Below are 13,832 nucleotides of genomic sequence, written 5' to 3' on the forward strand. Positions count from 1 at the left end.
TGTTATCTCGTTTCATTTGTTCACTCTATTTTTTATTCTTTCTGAATGTTTTATAGTGTTTCTCATATAGATTTGGGGCATTTCTTTTAGGTTTCAGCCTAGGTATTTTATTTTATTTTTGCTACAGTGAAATGGATCTTTTTCTTCCATTAAATTTCTAATTGCATTTCTTTGTACATGATAATTTTAGTAAACTTGCTAGTTTACTAAGTTTCCCCGTTGCTTCTTTTCAATTTTTGTGACTCTATCATATGCAAATAGAGAGTCTTACCTCTTTCATTCTAATTCTTATTCCTCTAAATGCTTTCTCTTGTCTAATTTCATTAGTTCCAAGATGAAGTTAAATAGAGGAAGAGGTAGTATTTGTTTTGTCTTGTTACTGAATTTTGCAGAAAAGCCTTTGTTTGGTATTTCCTCTTTTGTAAGATGTTGGATTTGGAATTTTTGTCTCTTGTATTCTTTTTTCTGTCTATTAGGCCAGTCTTGAAATTAGTTAATATCTCTTCTTTGCCCTTCTTTTATTTCCACTGAATCTATTTTGAACTAACGTCCTTTCACTCCCAATTAATTCCTGTAAGGTAAGCTGTGAGTTTCTTTCACATTTCACATATTCTTTCCAGCCTCCTGTTTTTTAATGGTTGTGCTATACGGACATTGTCAGAACATATAGCTCTAATGTATTCCCTTGTAACTATAATTAATCTTAGATTTATTAATAAATATACACTTAATGTTGTAAAAACTTTAATTTTCTATTTGCTACTAGTGTATAGAAGTAGTATTAATTTTTGTATATTGACCTTGTATCCTGCAACCTTGCTAAAATTCATTTATTGGTCCTAGGAAGTGTTTTATAGTTTCCTGAAGACTTTATACATAAACAACCATGTCTATTTCATGGTAGATATTCCCTACCTTTTAATTTATTACAAGCGTATTTTCCTTTACCTCCCCGAACATAGTTATACTAGTTGTTTTAAAGACCTTGTCTGAGAATTCTAACATCTGGATCGTCCCAGGGTTATTATAGGTTGTCATTTCCCTTGAGAATGGGTCACATTTTTCTGAGTCTTCTTTTGTTTAATAATTTTGGATTGTATACTGGGCATTGTGAGTGTTGTATTGTAGAGACTCTGCATTCTGTTATATTTCTCCAAGAAGTGTTTTTTTCAGTAGACATTTAACTTGATTTAGACTCAGATTGCCAATTATCATGTGTCTGTTGGATGGTGGGTCAGATCTTACTTCAGTTCTTTAGGCCATAACTGTAATCTGCTTTCAGTTTTCTCTACATATGCATTGTTCAGGGGTGAGCCAGAGACTTGGGCTCTGTTTATATAGAGAGTTTGAAATTCTCCTTTTCTTGATCTCTCCTTCTTGAGGTCCCCCTTTACATTCTAGAAATCCTGGTTGTCATGGCTTTTTCACATGGTCCTGTGGTCGAAAGATGATGGACCTTCTATCAGAATTGAAGCCACCCCCCACCAGTGTTGCTGCAACCCTGGTCTCTTTCAGGGCAAAGCTACAATACACAGGAAGCTCATTCCATCCTGGTTACTTGCTCCAACTTTTATTCTCCTCAAAATAGACCTGCCTTTGTTCAGTCTTCAGAGTTTCCAGATAATTTTTTGTTGTACTTTCCCTCAGGGTTTATGCTGTTATTTGGTTTGGTAAGCATTTACTCCTCCATAGCACAAGCAGAACTTCTTTTAGTACTTGGAAAGGCCAAAGGTGTGAAGTTCATGAGGGAATTCATCTTGGGGCAGGTCCAGCACAGATTATTTTTGGTCATCATAGTCTTTCAACAGTGATTTCTGAACTCCATCTATGGCAAAGCCTGCCTTTCCTGGGCTGAACCTGGTGGTAGGTCTCACTGCATCTCTGAAGGGGTATTTCCTGCCCCTTGTGTTCTGACGCTCATTGCTCATCGTGGACTTTGCTAGCCATGGAGCTGGATAAAATTGGGATAGTGTCAGGTGTCACACCTCCCACCCCTGAGGCTGCAGGCCAGCGCTCAGCAAGCATTGCAGCTTACAGGGTAGGTGTAGTGTCGATTGGAGCAACATCTCTTTGAATCTCCTGATTTATGAGGATGCCTCTCAGCCTGACAGTGAGATGACCGCCTCATTTCCATCAGGCAAACATCATGTCTACAGAAGCACAGGAAGTGGGGATCAAGGATGGCGCTCCATTTCTTGAGTCCTGAGAAATGCAACCACTGGATGCAGCACACATTCTGCCTTTTGTATAATGTTCATACTGTCTTATGATCTCTTTCAAGTCCCATTACTTTCATAAAGCTTTTCCTAATCGTCACTAATCTTATTCTTTTAAAATCTCTCAAAGAATGGAGTGTCTGGGGCCTTATAGTCCCCTAATAATTTCTAATAATTTATTTCTTCTAATAATTTCATATGTACACATCCTGTCTTTTCTACCAGACAGTAATACTTTTGAGGGCTAGGTCCCATTTCTTAAAAATGTATCTACCTAACATAGAACATGTTGTCAAGGAAGAGTTGAGTTGAGCTTGAACCGAGGAACCAATTTTGACAGCTCAGGGCTCTGGGTTTGCAGCAGAAAGTAACTGCTGTAAGTTTCACAATAGGTGGTCTTAAAACCATGCTGAGAACAACCATGAAGGACAGGGCAATTTTACCAGTTCGGGGCTCTGAGTATGCAGGGCTGGATATTAGGAGTGGAACTTTAAAAGAAATAAGTAAATAATAGACCTGTGTATCTGAAGATTTCAACTTAAATGGAAGGGCTTAAAAGCAAGATAAGAACTATCAAGAAAGTAAACATGGCGATTTTAACAGCCTAGAGATTTAACCAAGTTAAATCTTGGGATATGATCCTGACACTTTAATTGAAATTAAAATTTAACATCAGTAAAGTAAGGACAGAGCACTGAATAAGAGCAGTGCTTATTCTTGTCTTGTACACTAAATGGCAACTTGCCTTTTTTTTTACCCAAAAGGTTCTGTGAGCCCCAGGAGTTGCCCGAGCAGGGGGCCTTCAGATCAGCACCTATAGTTACTTTATTCTTATGCTGGTCACAAGTGGTTTTGGACATTTTGCGTCCATCAATTTGCTTCTTGACCCAACAGGATATGCTCTTTAATTTGTTTTGGCAGGAGTGCCACTAGCTTTGTTTAATCCCTGTGCTTTTTCTCCTGATCTACCTTGGGAAGAAACCTCACTGATTTCTCCCTCCTCGGAAATCCCAGCACCTATTGTTCATGCTGTGCACACAGTCAAATCATCGCATTTTTGATGCTCAGCTAGTTCAACTCACTCACGTTACACATGAGAATTACCCAGAGTGCCAGTGTGAGTTTCCCAGTGTCACACAGTAATTCGATGGCAAAACTGTGATAAGAATCTGAGCCTTCACTGACAGTGCAATATGCTTCTACCCCCATGGCACTGCCCACACTTATTATTAAAAACATATAGTAATAATAACAATAATAATGTGATACTTCGGTATAATGCTTTATTTCTAGCTTTTTAAAAGCCTGCATAATAGTCCCTTGTATGAATACACCACATTTCCTTTATTCATTTGTAACTTGAAGGATTTTAAGCAAGGATGTGATTTAGTCTGTGATTTAGAAAAGTCACTCTGGGGGTGCAGTGTCGTTTTAGAAAGGAATAGAGGGGACCAAGTGGAAGCAGGGAGACCAGCGAGAGGCTGGTGCAGGTGTTCAGGCAAGATGAGTGTGGCCTGGCCTGAGGCATGGCAGGGAATTTGGATTCCAGAGACATCCAAGAGGTGGCATTGGCTGGATTTTGGTAAAGTTGACACCATATTTGTCTTAACTATAGAAATCCAGCGGTGGCTCTGTTCTTTATGCTTTATTTATTAAATTAACTTTTAAAAACTTTGATCAAGATCATACTGATTTGGTTAGAGGGCTAACCCCTAAGATGGGTGACACTACACCAGTATCTGGTCCCTAGCATCCAGCTCTATTTTTGGATGGGAATACTTCCTAGGACTTTCCATGGCCTGGAGAGAATGTACCAACACTGTCTTCCTTTGTTATGATTCTGGGCTCACCGAGCAGCCTCCGGTGACTAATTTGGTCTTGCAGATATGCTGATAATAAGAACGAGGTATGCTGGCTACAGAATTTGAGCACATTCCTCCAGATCTCAGAAAGAACAGCCCCTGTGTAAATTAATAAACTGGCATTCCAGTTGTTCAGTCCCTGGAAACTTTGGTTTATTGTGACTTTTCCCCCCTGAGACTGGCTAATTTCGAGGGAGCTAACGAAACAAAGTTTCTGAGACTGCACAGCTGAGGCCAGATTCTAAATGGAGATGCCTCTGCTGAGCTGTGCCAGCCTCTTGGGGCCATTCTGAGACAGAAGCCAGCCTCCCTCTTGGCTATTTATGAAGATTTCTTGAACTGCAACAACTCCAAATAATCACAGCTTTCCAAAGAGTTACTTAATTGATGACTTCTGTCTTTTTATGCCAAGCTAAAATTCTTTCACAGGCTGGATTTGGTACTAACAAGGGCCAAGGACAAAGTCAGACACACACCAGACTGAGGGAGACCCTCAGGCCGTCCCAGAGAGCTATGAGACAGAGGGGATGCCTGGCTTTTAATTCAGTTTAGAGTGGACAAAAAATAATAATAATAAAAGAAAATCCTGGAGTCAATGAGATTCTTATGTTTACCAAGTCTCCAGAAATTTCATGCTTACCTACATTTAGGCTAAACAATAAATGGGCCTGTACCTGTACTGTCAACTATTGCTACAATAATGCTCCCTTATAAACCACCCCAAAACTCAGAGGCTTAAAACAATAATCATTTCTTCTGAAGGAGGAGTAGGTCAGCTGGGGTGGCTTTGCTTCAGGTTGCAGTGGCTGGGCTAGCTCTGCATCTCGTGTCCCTCCCGTTCCAGCGGGCCTAGGACCAATGGGCCAAGCAGGGCGTGTTCTCTTCACAGTGGTGGCAGAGGGGCAGCCCTAAGATGCAAGCCCATTTCACGCTACTGCTTGTGTCATGGCTGCTGGCATTCCATTGGCCAAAGCAAGTCACATGGCTGAGCCAACGTCAAAAGCTGGGAAGAGTGCCCTGCCTTCTGTGGGAGAGACCACCAAACTGCACAGCAAAGGGTGTGGATACCGGAGGGGTGTAGGACATTGAGGCCATCTGCCCCAGCCCCAGTTTGGAATTCTTGGAAACATGATGTTGCTTATGTCCCTGGGAAGGATTTTTCTGAAGATGAGAACCCTTTAAAAGAGAATGTGGTAACAGTTTAGTGGCCCCTCCAAAAGTTCAACATAGACCCTGTCTCCAAATATAGTCGCATTCTGAGATCTTGGGGGGTTAGGATTCAATATGTGAATTTCGAGAGTGGAGACAATTCAGCCCATTCCACAGGGAGATGGAGAATGTGAGTCTCATTGAAGCCTTGAATGGTTACATGGACTCTTGTTCTTCTCTTCTCTATGGGGGATAGTCCCAGCTCTGCTGTTTGCCTCCGTCATGGTCTTTTCTCCAAGAGTGTATCCAATTTCATGTCCTGTTTTGTAAGTAGTTGGATCAACATTGAAATCACACTCTATTCGTTTACATCTGATCTTTGTCTTTCCTCCTACTGATTCGTAGATATTGCCCATTTGCTTGGAGGAGGAAATTTAAAGTAGAGATGGAGGAAATAAAAGAATATAAAAGCGTATGGCTATTTGGAAAATAATTCTGATTTCTGTCTTCACTTACCATTCAGGTGTCCCCTAGCCCTTGACCTGGGTCCCTGTACCTTGAACTACCAGGCCAAAGGGTTTCTCCTATACGTAGAAAACCAGTTGGGAGCCCTAGAAACAAAGAATTGCAAGATGCTGAGGCTGAAGGAAGCCAAGAGCCTTGCTTGAGGCCATCAGGCTGGCTAACGACTGAACTGAGACAGGAAACTAGGCTTCTGTTAACCACCCAATGCAGTGAGTTTCCCTGTTCCCATCAGTGACCTGAGCCCCGCCATGTTGCTCCACTGATTACATAAAACTATTTCCTTTCTTTACTCCTTTAGGCCATCAAAGTCTGAAGAAGAGTCTGGCCATTCCTGGCCAATAGACTCCCCGCTCTGTTTGTCTTGTTCGACTCATTGAAGGAAATGAGACATTAGTACGTGATATGCATTGATGTATTTTATTTGACAAGCCAGTTTGGGCCGTTTCCCCTATATATACATGGGACCATGTCTAAGGCCACATTCCCAAGAAATTTCTTTGCACCAAATTGATATAATCCCCCTGGAAAGGGCCGTGGAAAGGGGAGGTATCACTGTTGTTGGACCCCTCTTGCAATTTCTGTGGTCTATGGTGGGCTGGGTCCTTCAATTTCATTTTCTTAGAACTTTCTGTGAATTAGTAATATGTTTTTTCTCACCCATTGTGGGGTGGTTGTCTTTCTTGAATAGGGGAGATGGGTTGCGTCTATACAATCTTGGCTGCCCAACACCCTGGTTAGTTTCATACTCTGCCAGAGTAACCTGTATGTTGAACTCAGTTTTCAATCCCCTCCTTTCAAGGGGAAGTCAGAGCAGGTTGGACTCTATTACAATGTACTTGACTTGAAACAGTAATTGAACACTGGTGGTGATGAAATTCAGACAGAGCAAACCAGTAAGTGAGTGAGCATGTAGGAGTGAGCCAGCTGCATCTGTTGAATGGTGAACCCCAAGAGTTCAATTACCCCAGTTTGCTCTATAGAAGGTAACCATGGAAACCTCATAATCCAAAGCATCACCAGTCTCCAAGCAAAACACACCCCACACACCACACACACACACACACACACACACACGCACGCACACACGCACGCACGCATGTCTCAGGCGGGCAGCGTGCCTGTGTGTATATGTGCATGTGCTCGTGTCTCGCGTGTTGTGTATGTGGGGAGTGACGCCTTGACTGTGTGTATATATCAAATGAAATTAGCATGGGCGTTCGCTGCCACATGCTTTCCGGTTCTGTTCTCAGGGGTGGTGAAAGAGCGTAGGTTTGTCCAAATGTTTGGGTGCTGCACTTGGAGCTGCTTAGAGCACGTGGGAGAGGACAAGCCTTTTCACTTAGGAGGGTATTGTGGCATGGTTGGGGCATCTGGGAGGGTGTGTAGCTTATTTTTCCCCATATCAGGTTTCTATCACACAAAAGGACTTGGATTTTTCTCCAGCTGGGAGGTATTATTCCCCTGGGATGGAAAGCTTGGCCTGGACCCATCTTGAGTTTCTCCAACAGTGTAATGTAGATTCAGGTTTAGGGGTGTCATTTTCTTGGTCTCTTCTAACTTTCTGCTTCAAACCTTCCCCTTTCTCTGAAGCGTGGTCAGCCTGCCTGTGGTGTGAGGGATATGAGAACATGGCACTTGGGGAGAGGGCGGTGAGGACAACTCATGAAAGTGCTGATGAAATGTGTCATTCAGTGCGTGCGTGATACCAAGAAGATTGTGTCATGTGGCAGATCTTTGAGGGAAGGCAGCTCCATCTGGATTAAGGATTATTGGGGGGAAAAGCTATATGAAGGCTGGGGCTTCAGATCAACATACCTGGATTTCTGAGTCATGAATGGGGACTGTACCAGGCAAACCTGTGGGACCTGTGCTTGAGGGACCCCTGCTTCATGGAAGCTCTGTGGACACACGTATGAGGGCTTGTGTGCTTTTCAGTCCTGTACCTTCCGTTTATGGAAGGTCTGAATGAAAGAGAATTCATGAGGGAGCCCTGGGAAGAAACCCTTGTCTTCTGAATTCCTGCCTTTCATTCACATTTACAGCTAAGCTTTCTAGAATGGATAGGTCCTGCTTGTCCATCAAAAGATGACAGTCAAAAGACTATTTTCTTTTTTTAAAGCAGCCGTTTCCTGGATGACAGAAATCCACATTGATGGCTCCCAACAGGGACCGGAAACACTGCCCATTGCCGCCTGGCTGCCCAGTTGATGGTCTATGTGCCCGGGCACCCCCCTTTGTGGCATGACCCTGCCTCGTCATGGCACTGCTCCCGGAGGAAAGGAGTTCCTTGATACCAGCCACTTGCCTGAGGCTCTGACACCTTGGAGGGAACTCCCATGGCTGCACGGCTGGAGTTACCTTTTGAGTTTGCTCACATGGTGCCAGAGCAACCCCAGAGATGGGGTGAAGGGGCCCACTGCTGGTGTTAGCCACTTACCCCTTTCCTGCTGGAGCCCCTCCTCAGCCCTCCAGGAGCTACTTCCCTTCTGGAGTGTCCCCACTCCTTTCAGTGTCGGAGAGGGCCCCTTGACCGTGGCTCACCACCTCTTCAAAACAGCTTGGGGAGGAGCTCTCCTTGCCTCTCTCCAGGCAGTCCAGGGCGGCTGAGACTGAATGGGCTCCTGGCGGGCTTCCACCTCCTGGGCCCCTTCTGGGGAGTGTCCTGAGGTCTTTAACAAGCAGTGATTCAGAAACCTGTGGTTTGAGGTGATTTACCCTTTCATCCAACCGCTACTTGTTAAGTGCCTTCCAAATGGCAGTCCTGGGGACACAGCCGAGAGGAGGCACTTTTTTGCCATTAGTGAGCTCACAAGCTAGTTGGGGTGCCAGTAATACAATGATATAAGGTCGAGTAGAGGCCCATGCATGGCACTGCGGGAGCTGGTAAGGGGGCCAGGCAGGCCTCTTAGAGGAGCTCACGTCTGATCTGTAACCTGAAGGAGGAGGAGGGTTATCTCGGTAAAGCGAGGTGGTGGTGGGACACTTTCCAGCAAGAAGGAATGGTGAAACCTGATGGCAAATGGTATTCATTTGAGAGAGAGAAAAATATGAGAGAGACAGAGAGACAGCGAGAGAGAGATGGAGAAACATAGGAAACAAAGAGGCAGAGAGATGAAGAGACAGAGACAGCTGGACAGAGATGAAAGGCCGAAAGGTGGAACGATGACAGAAACAGAGAACCACAGAATCATGGATTGCTAGAGCTGGAAGGAACCACCGCGAACATCCGCAAGCCCCCCATTTTACAGATACGGAAACTGAGGCAAAGAAAGGTACTTGCCGCTCACAAAAGCAGAGTCAGAAACCTAGATCTCCCGGCTTCCAGTAGGTTTGAGAGAAGAAGAGATAGAGACAGATAAGATGGGGAGAGAAGGAAGTAAGAGATGGAGCAAGAGAGCAAGGGAAAGGCAGGGTGGCTGACATTCACCGGTGTCACCCTGTCAGGATCGTCGCACCATGTGGAGTAAAAGGCAAAGTTGAGATGAAATCTGAGCTGGGTCTCTTTTCCTTCCTCCTTTGCCTTCCTCCTTTCCTCCCTCTTTCCCCTTCCAACCACATGCTGCCTACAACTAGATGTCAGGGAACTGGTTGCCATGGCTACTAAATGGCATTCAAGCAGGCTGAATTATTAAACCAGGGTCTTTCCTTTGAAGCTGGGGCTCCAGAACGGAGTCCTGTTAGGGGGTGCGGTAAGTTGCTTCCTTGCTGATCTGGCTCAAGAGAGAAGAGTGTGTGTTGAGCACTGAGCCCTCTGCCCCTGCTGGGCACAGAGGAGGCACCTCTGCTGGGTGAAGAGGTGGAGAGAGGCAGGCAGTGTGTACGGAACGGAATCCTTACCCAGCCGACTTCCCCACCTCCTCCGCCTAGAGGAAAAGGCGCTGGACCACAGCCATAGCGCACCCAAAAGGGATAAGAATCAAAACCAATATTTGTACATCTGAAAGGATACCATATTGTTCTAATTAGTTGTTACTTGTAGCCAGAGAGGCAAGAAATAAAAGGGCAGGTGTGTCCGAGGTGTCGTCCTACTTGGGCACCTGGGCTTGTGATGCCTTCCTAGCTAGGTTAAGGGACTCCGTTGTAGAACCATCTGGAGGGTGAGTATGGCCCTCTCCCAGTAGTATGAATGGGCTGTCAAGGAGAATCTTGTTTGTGGGCACAATTGTTGTTTGTTTTGCTGATGAAGGGGGGTTGAGTATGGATGCTCTTCTCTGAAGGAGATTCCAAGCCAGGAAAACCATCAGCCTTCTGGTATCCTAGCTCTTTCAACTTTTTCATCATAAAAATAGACACAAACATTGTATTGTGAATGCTCCTGCTCACAGGCTGATGGTAGAAGGGCTTCAGCGGCTGGTAACTGTGCTGCGTCTGTGTGTCCTTATGGGTGGGGTGGGGGCATGAAGAACCCATTTTGGAACGAATGGAGTCATTCTCCTTTCCTCTAACAGATTTAGTAGATTCGGAGGTTGGTTTCGTAAAGTGGGAAAATCTCTTCCACTTCCTCCCTACCTTGTGTTTCTTCTCCCTTGAGAGGAAGGCTTCTGATTCCCCAGGATTCCCTAGGATTTACCTCCCTTTGGGCAGGGCCCAAGATCTCCACAAGAGAGGCTTCCATTGCGTTCGGATGCTTGCACGGGAAAAAAATTCTTAATATAGAAGACCAGATCTGTGAGACTTTCCAAAAATCTGTCAGCCTCTGAACAACTGATATGTAGCCCTGAATTTTTTTTTTTCCTCATGCTCAGTTGGAACAGTTTTTAATGTCACGGCTAAAGGCCTGGCTTTCCAAAAGTCTAATTCATTGAGAGAACAGACTCACTTCATTTCAGGGTTGGTGATAATTTTCAGGACTGACCTAATCCTGGGGTTGAAGTTCTGGGCCTTACAGAGTGACCCTCCCAACCAGACCTTCTGGAGGTGAATGAGAACCAGCCAAGGAGTCCCCACAGTAGACTCAGAAGAAGGGGAGAGGAGCCCTTGAACTTGCGGTTACCTAGTTCCCTTCAGTGCCTGTTTTCTGAGATGTGCCAAGCTGGCGGCGAGCGGGAATACAGGGTACAAAGTTGACTAAGTAGAATCCCATAGGGAGCTCACAGCTAAGTAGGAAAGGCCCACTGTCCTCATTCAACTCTGGCAACCCCCAAAGTAAGCGCCAGAGGTCTTGGCCCCTCTGTGCCAAGCCCCTGGGGAACAAGAGTTGCCAGGAGAGAAGTCTCCCATTTCTCTTTCTGCTTCTTCCCTGCTTCTTCCTCTATTTCTCTTCTTGCCCCTTTCAATCCTACTGCCTCCTCCCCTCTCTCTCTGGGGCCCTTCTGTGCTCTGATTCTGAGCTTTTAGTGGAAGGTGGGCAGCTGTGTATAGCCACCTGGCAAAGCCCCTCTGGGGACCTACTTGGACTGAAAAGAAGGGCTGGTGGGGCCCCAGGGGTTCACCAGCAAGGGCTCTGGGAGGCATTCCTGCTGTTCTTGGGGGAAAGATGTGCAAAGAATCAGAGACACCGTGGGCGAGAGAGCACTCTAAGGGATTCAGCTCTAGAAAGCCTCGGAGATGCTAGTTGGACAGTTTTTAGGGCTGCTTTTTTGTGCTCTTGAACTGCCCTGGGGGGAACAGGGTCTCCCTTAGAGCCCTTGGATGGGCCCTGGTGACCCTCAGACAGCCTCTAGTTCCCTCCAGAGGCAGCAGAGATACTCTGCCCTGTGGCTGGGCCCCCTGTGCTTGTGCCGCGTCTGGCTCAGGGACTGGTCCCTCTTCACTTCCCCCTCTCCATGAACTTGATTCTTAAAGCCACCGACTCTTCGCCGTTTTTTCTTTAGATGTAGTCATGCTCTCCCCATCCAGGTTCCTCCTGCCCAGCGACGCAAGCGCCAGGACCCTGGAGCCGGGGTGAGGTCCACGAACAGGACCTTGGCACCCACTCCTGCTCGTAAGGTGGGATGATGTTTCCGAGTGGAAATGGCCTGTGGAAGTTTGAGGCCACTGTACTTTTTGCACAGAAACCCTGCCTTAAGTTTCTCACCCCAGGCTGTTTACTACACAGAGCCCTGCCCACAGGCGATACTGCCAACTGCCCCCTCCCCGCCCCCCCCCCCCCCCATCAGCCGGGTGCGCCCCGCCCTAGCCCGGGTGTGCACGCTCACGCCTGCCGGGCGCCCACTTGCGCGCGCTCCCCCGGCCTGGACAGCTCTTCCTCCCTCGGCTCCGATACAGCTCCAGACTCCCCATCCCCTTTGTTATACCCCCACCCCACCCCGTCTGCCCCTCTGGGGGGCACGTGTGTGAGTTCTCTTGCAGACTGTCAGAAATTTCCTTCCACTCTGTGGGCAGGAGACAGATTTTTCAAAAACTGCTTCCCTTTATTTTCCGTTTCACTCCCTTACCTCCTCCTGCCTTCCTCCCCCCTTTTTTCTTTTGACTGCTCCCTCTTTCCCCTTCAATTGCACTGTCTCGCCTCTCCCCTCGCTCGGTTTCCCTCCCCCTACATGTTTGCTCTTTTAAAATCATTCAAGGATGTCTCTGGAATACTAGCACACTCTCCCCATTCAGCCGAGCGCGGGACTCTGCATTAATTCAAGGTAAGACCGGGCTTTGGTGTTTGCAGCCCAGGAAATGGTTGCTTGCGCCTTGGTGCCCGCTGCCTGTGGGGCGGTGCTGCCTTTCCCGGGGCCTCTGCCCAGGCTCGGTCCCTGGTACTGCTACCTGTTGGGGACGGGCGGACTGTGGAGAGTCCTAGTTTGCCTGAATCTTCTTGGAATCGTCCTCTAAGCTGCTTCTTCCTCCCCAAGCGCTGCCCTTTCCTTTGCAACTTCCGTGGCAGTTTCCCTGGCGTGGGAAAGCCCTGTGCCGTTGGGTGTTTTGGGGTGTATGCGGTGTGCCCCTTGGTGGAGGGCAGCGCTGGCATCTCGTTCGTGGTCGGGCTTTTGCTCAGCCGGCAGCGGGGGGGTGGGGGGTGGGTCGTGCTCCCTGGGAGCATAGATGGATTTGGAGCAGGTGCCATCACTGGACTCTGCCAGCCTGGGGCCTCCTGCCACCCAGCAGCCAGTCCTGGAACCTGGAAGTTTTGTGGGGGGACCCCCGGAGGGAGGGCTCGCTGAGCAGGGACTGAGCCTCCAGCGAAGTTTCTGTGAAGGAAGCTGTGTGCGCTTCTGGAGGTGTCAGGGGACTGCTAGGCTGGATGTCTGTGGGTAGAGCGGGCTGCCGGCGGCCGGTGGACCGTGTCCTGGGAGAGGGCTGGGAATTGCGGCTCACAGGAGGGAGGGGTTGTGGAGAAGAAGCCAGGCTGCTTAGAGTGATTTGCTTTTAGACACGGTTTGGGTCTCCCTGCGCCAGAGCGGTTAATTGCACGTCCTTTCCCAGGCATAAACCTCCCCGCCCTCTGCGCCTGTTTGCTTTGTGCCCTTTCCCGAGAGGATGATGGGAGACTCTACCCACATCTCCCTGAGATCAAAGCTTCCACCTTGCTCTGGGGACCCAGGTGGCAGTTTGGCTACTTGTTCAAGAGGGGAAGGCTCCCTTAGGCTGGACCTGCGACTCTGTGGCCACTCAGAGCAGGGGGTTCAGCCCGACCCACATCTGGGGCATTGAAATGATTCACCTGCTGTTGCCTTTGGAGGCCATTGTGTTGGGACATTGGTTCTTACCTGCGCTGGGGGAGCAGAGCCACACCATGTCACAGACACATCACCATTCGAGGAAGGGCTGGAGGAACCAGGACGGCTTAGTGCAGAGAAGAGTTTGCATGGAAGGAAAGGGTGCTTCTGATGCTTAAATGAGAGCGTTGCTTCATCTTCACTGACAGCAGAGCCAGGGAACAGGGACTTTCTTTACTGGGGCTTAAGCCGGGGTGGACTCCAGGGGGAACTTCTGGTTGACAGTTCCAAGAGGAATCACTGGTGGAAAATATAGAACTTTCTTTTCTGCAAATGGGTGGGTCTTGTAGGATTGTGCAGCCTTCTCTAGAGCGTAGAAAAAGATGACCTTTCCTTGTTGTTTGATTCAGTTCTACTGTTCTCTCACATGCTCAGTCTCCGGCCAGCTAAGATGTTCTTACCATTTTGTAGTATTGGGTAATCATGTAATTTAT

General features: G+C 47.4%; 1 protein-coding gene across 5 annotated transcripts in view; it reads left to right on the top strand.

Moving 5' to 3' along the window:
* Positions 1 to 13,832, top strand: part of CACNA1E (calcium voltage-gated channel subunit alpha1 E) — a 455,081-nt gene that overhangs the window by 28,925 nt on the left and 412,324 nt on the right. Inside the window, exon 1 of one of the 5 annotated variants that reach the window (XM_088801609.1) lies at positions 11,905 to 12,324. The exons of 3 other annotated variants lie outside the window; for them this stretch is intronic. The gene's annotated coding sequence lies outside the window, so the exon portion shown is untranslated. Of the gene's footprint in view, positions 1 to 11,904; positions 12,325 to 13,832 lie in introns of those variants that run through there. One more of the 5 variants, XM_088801610.1, reaches the window with a different exon arrangement.

This window comes from Rhinolophus sinicus, chromosome 11 (genome assembly GCF_057876585.1).
Source record: "Rhinolophus sinicus isolate RSI-liver-muscle chromosome 11, RSI-T2T, whole genome shotgun sequence".
NCBI lineage: Eukaryota > Metazoa > Chordata > Mammalia > Chiroptera > Rhinolophidae > Rhinolophus > Rhinolophus sinicus.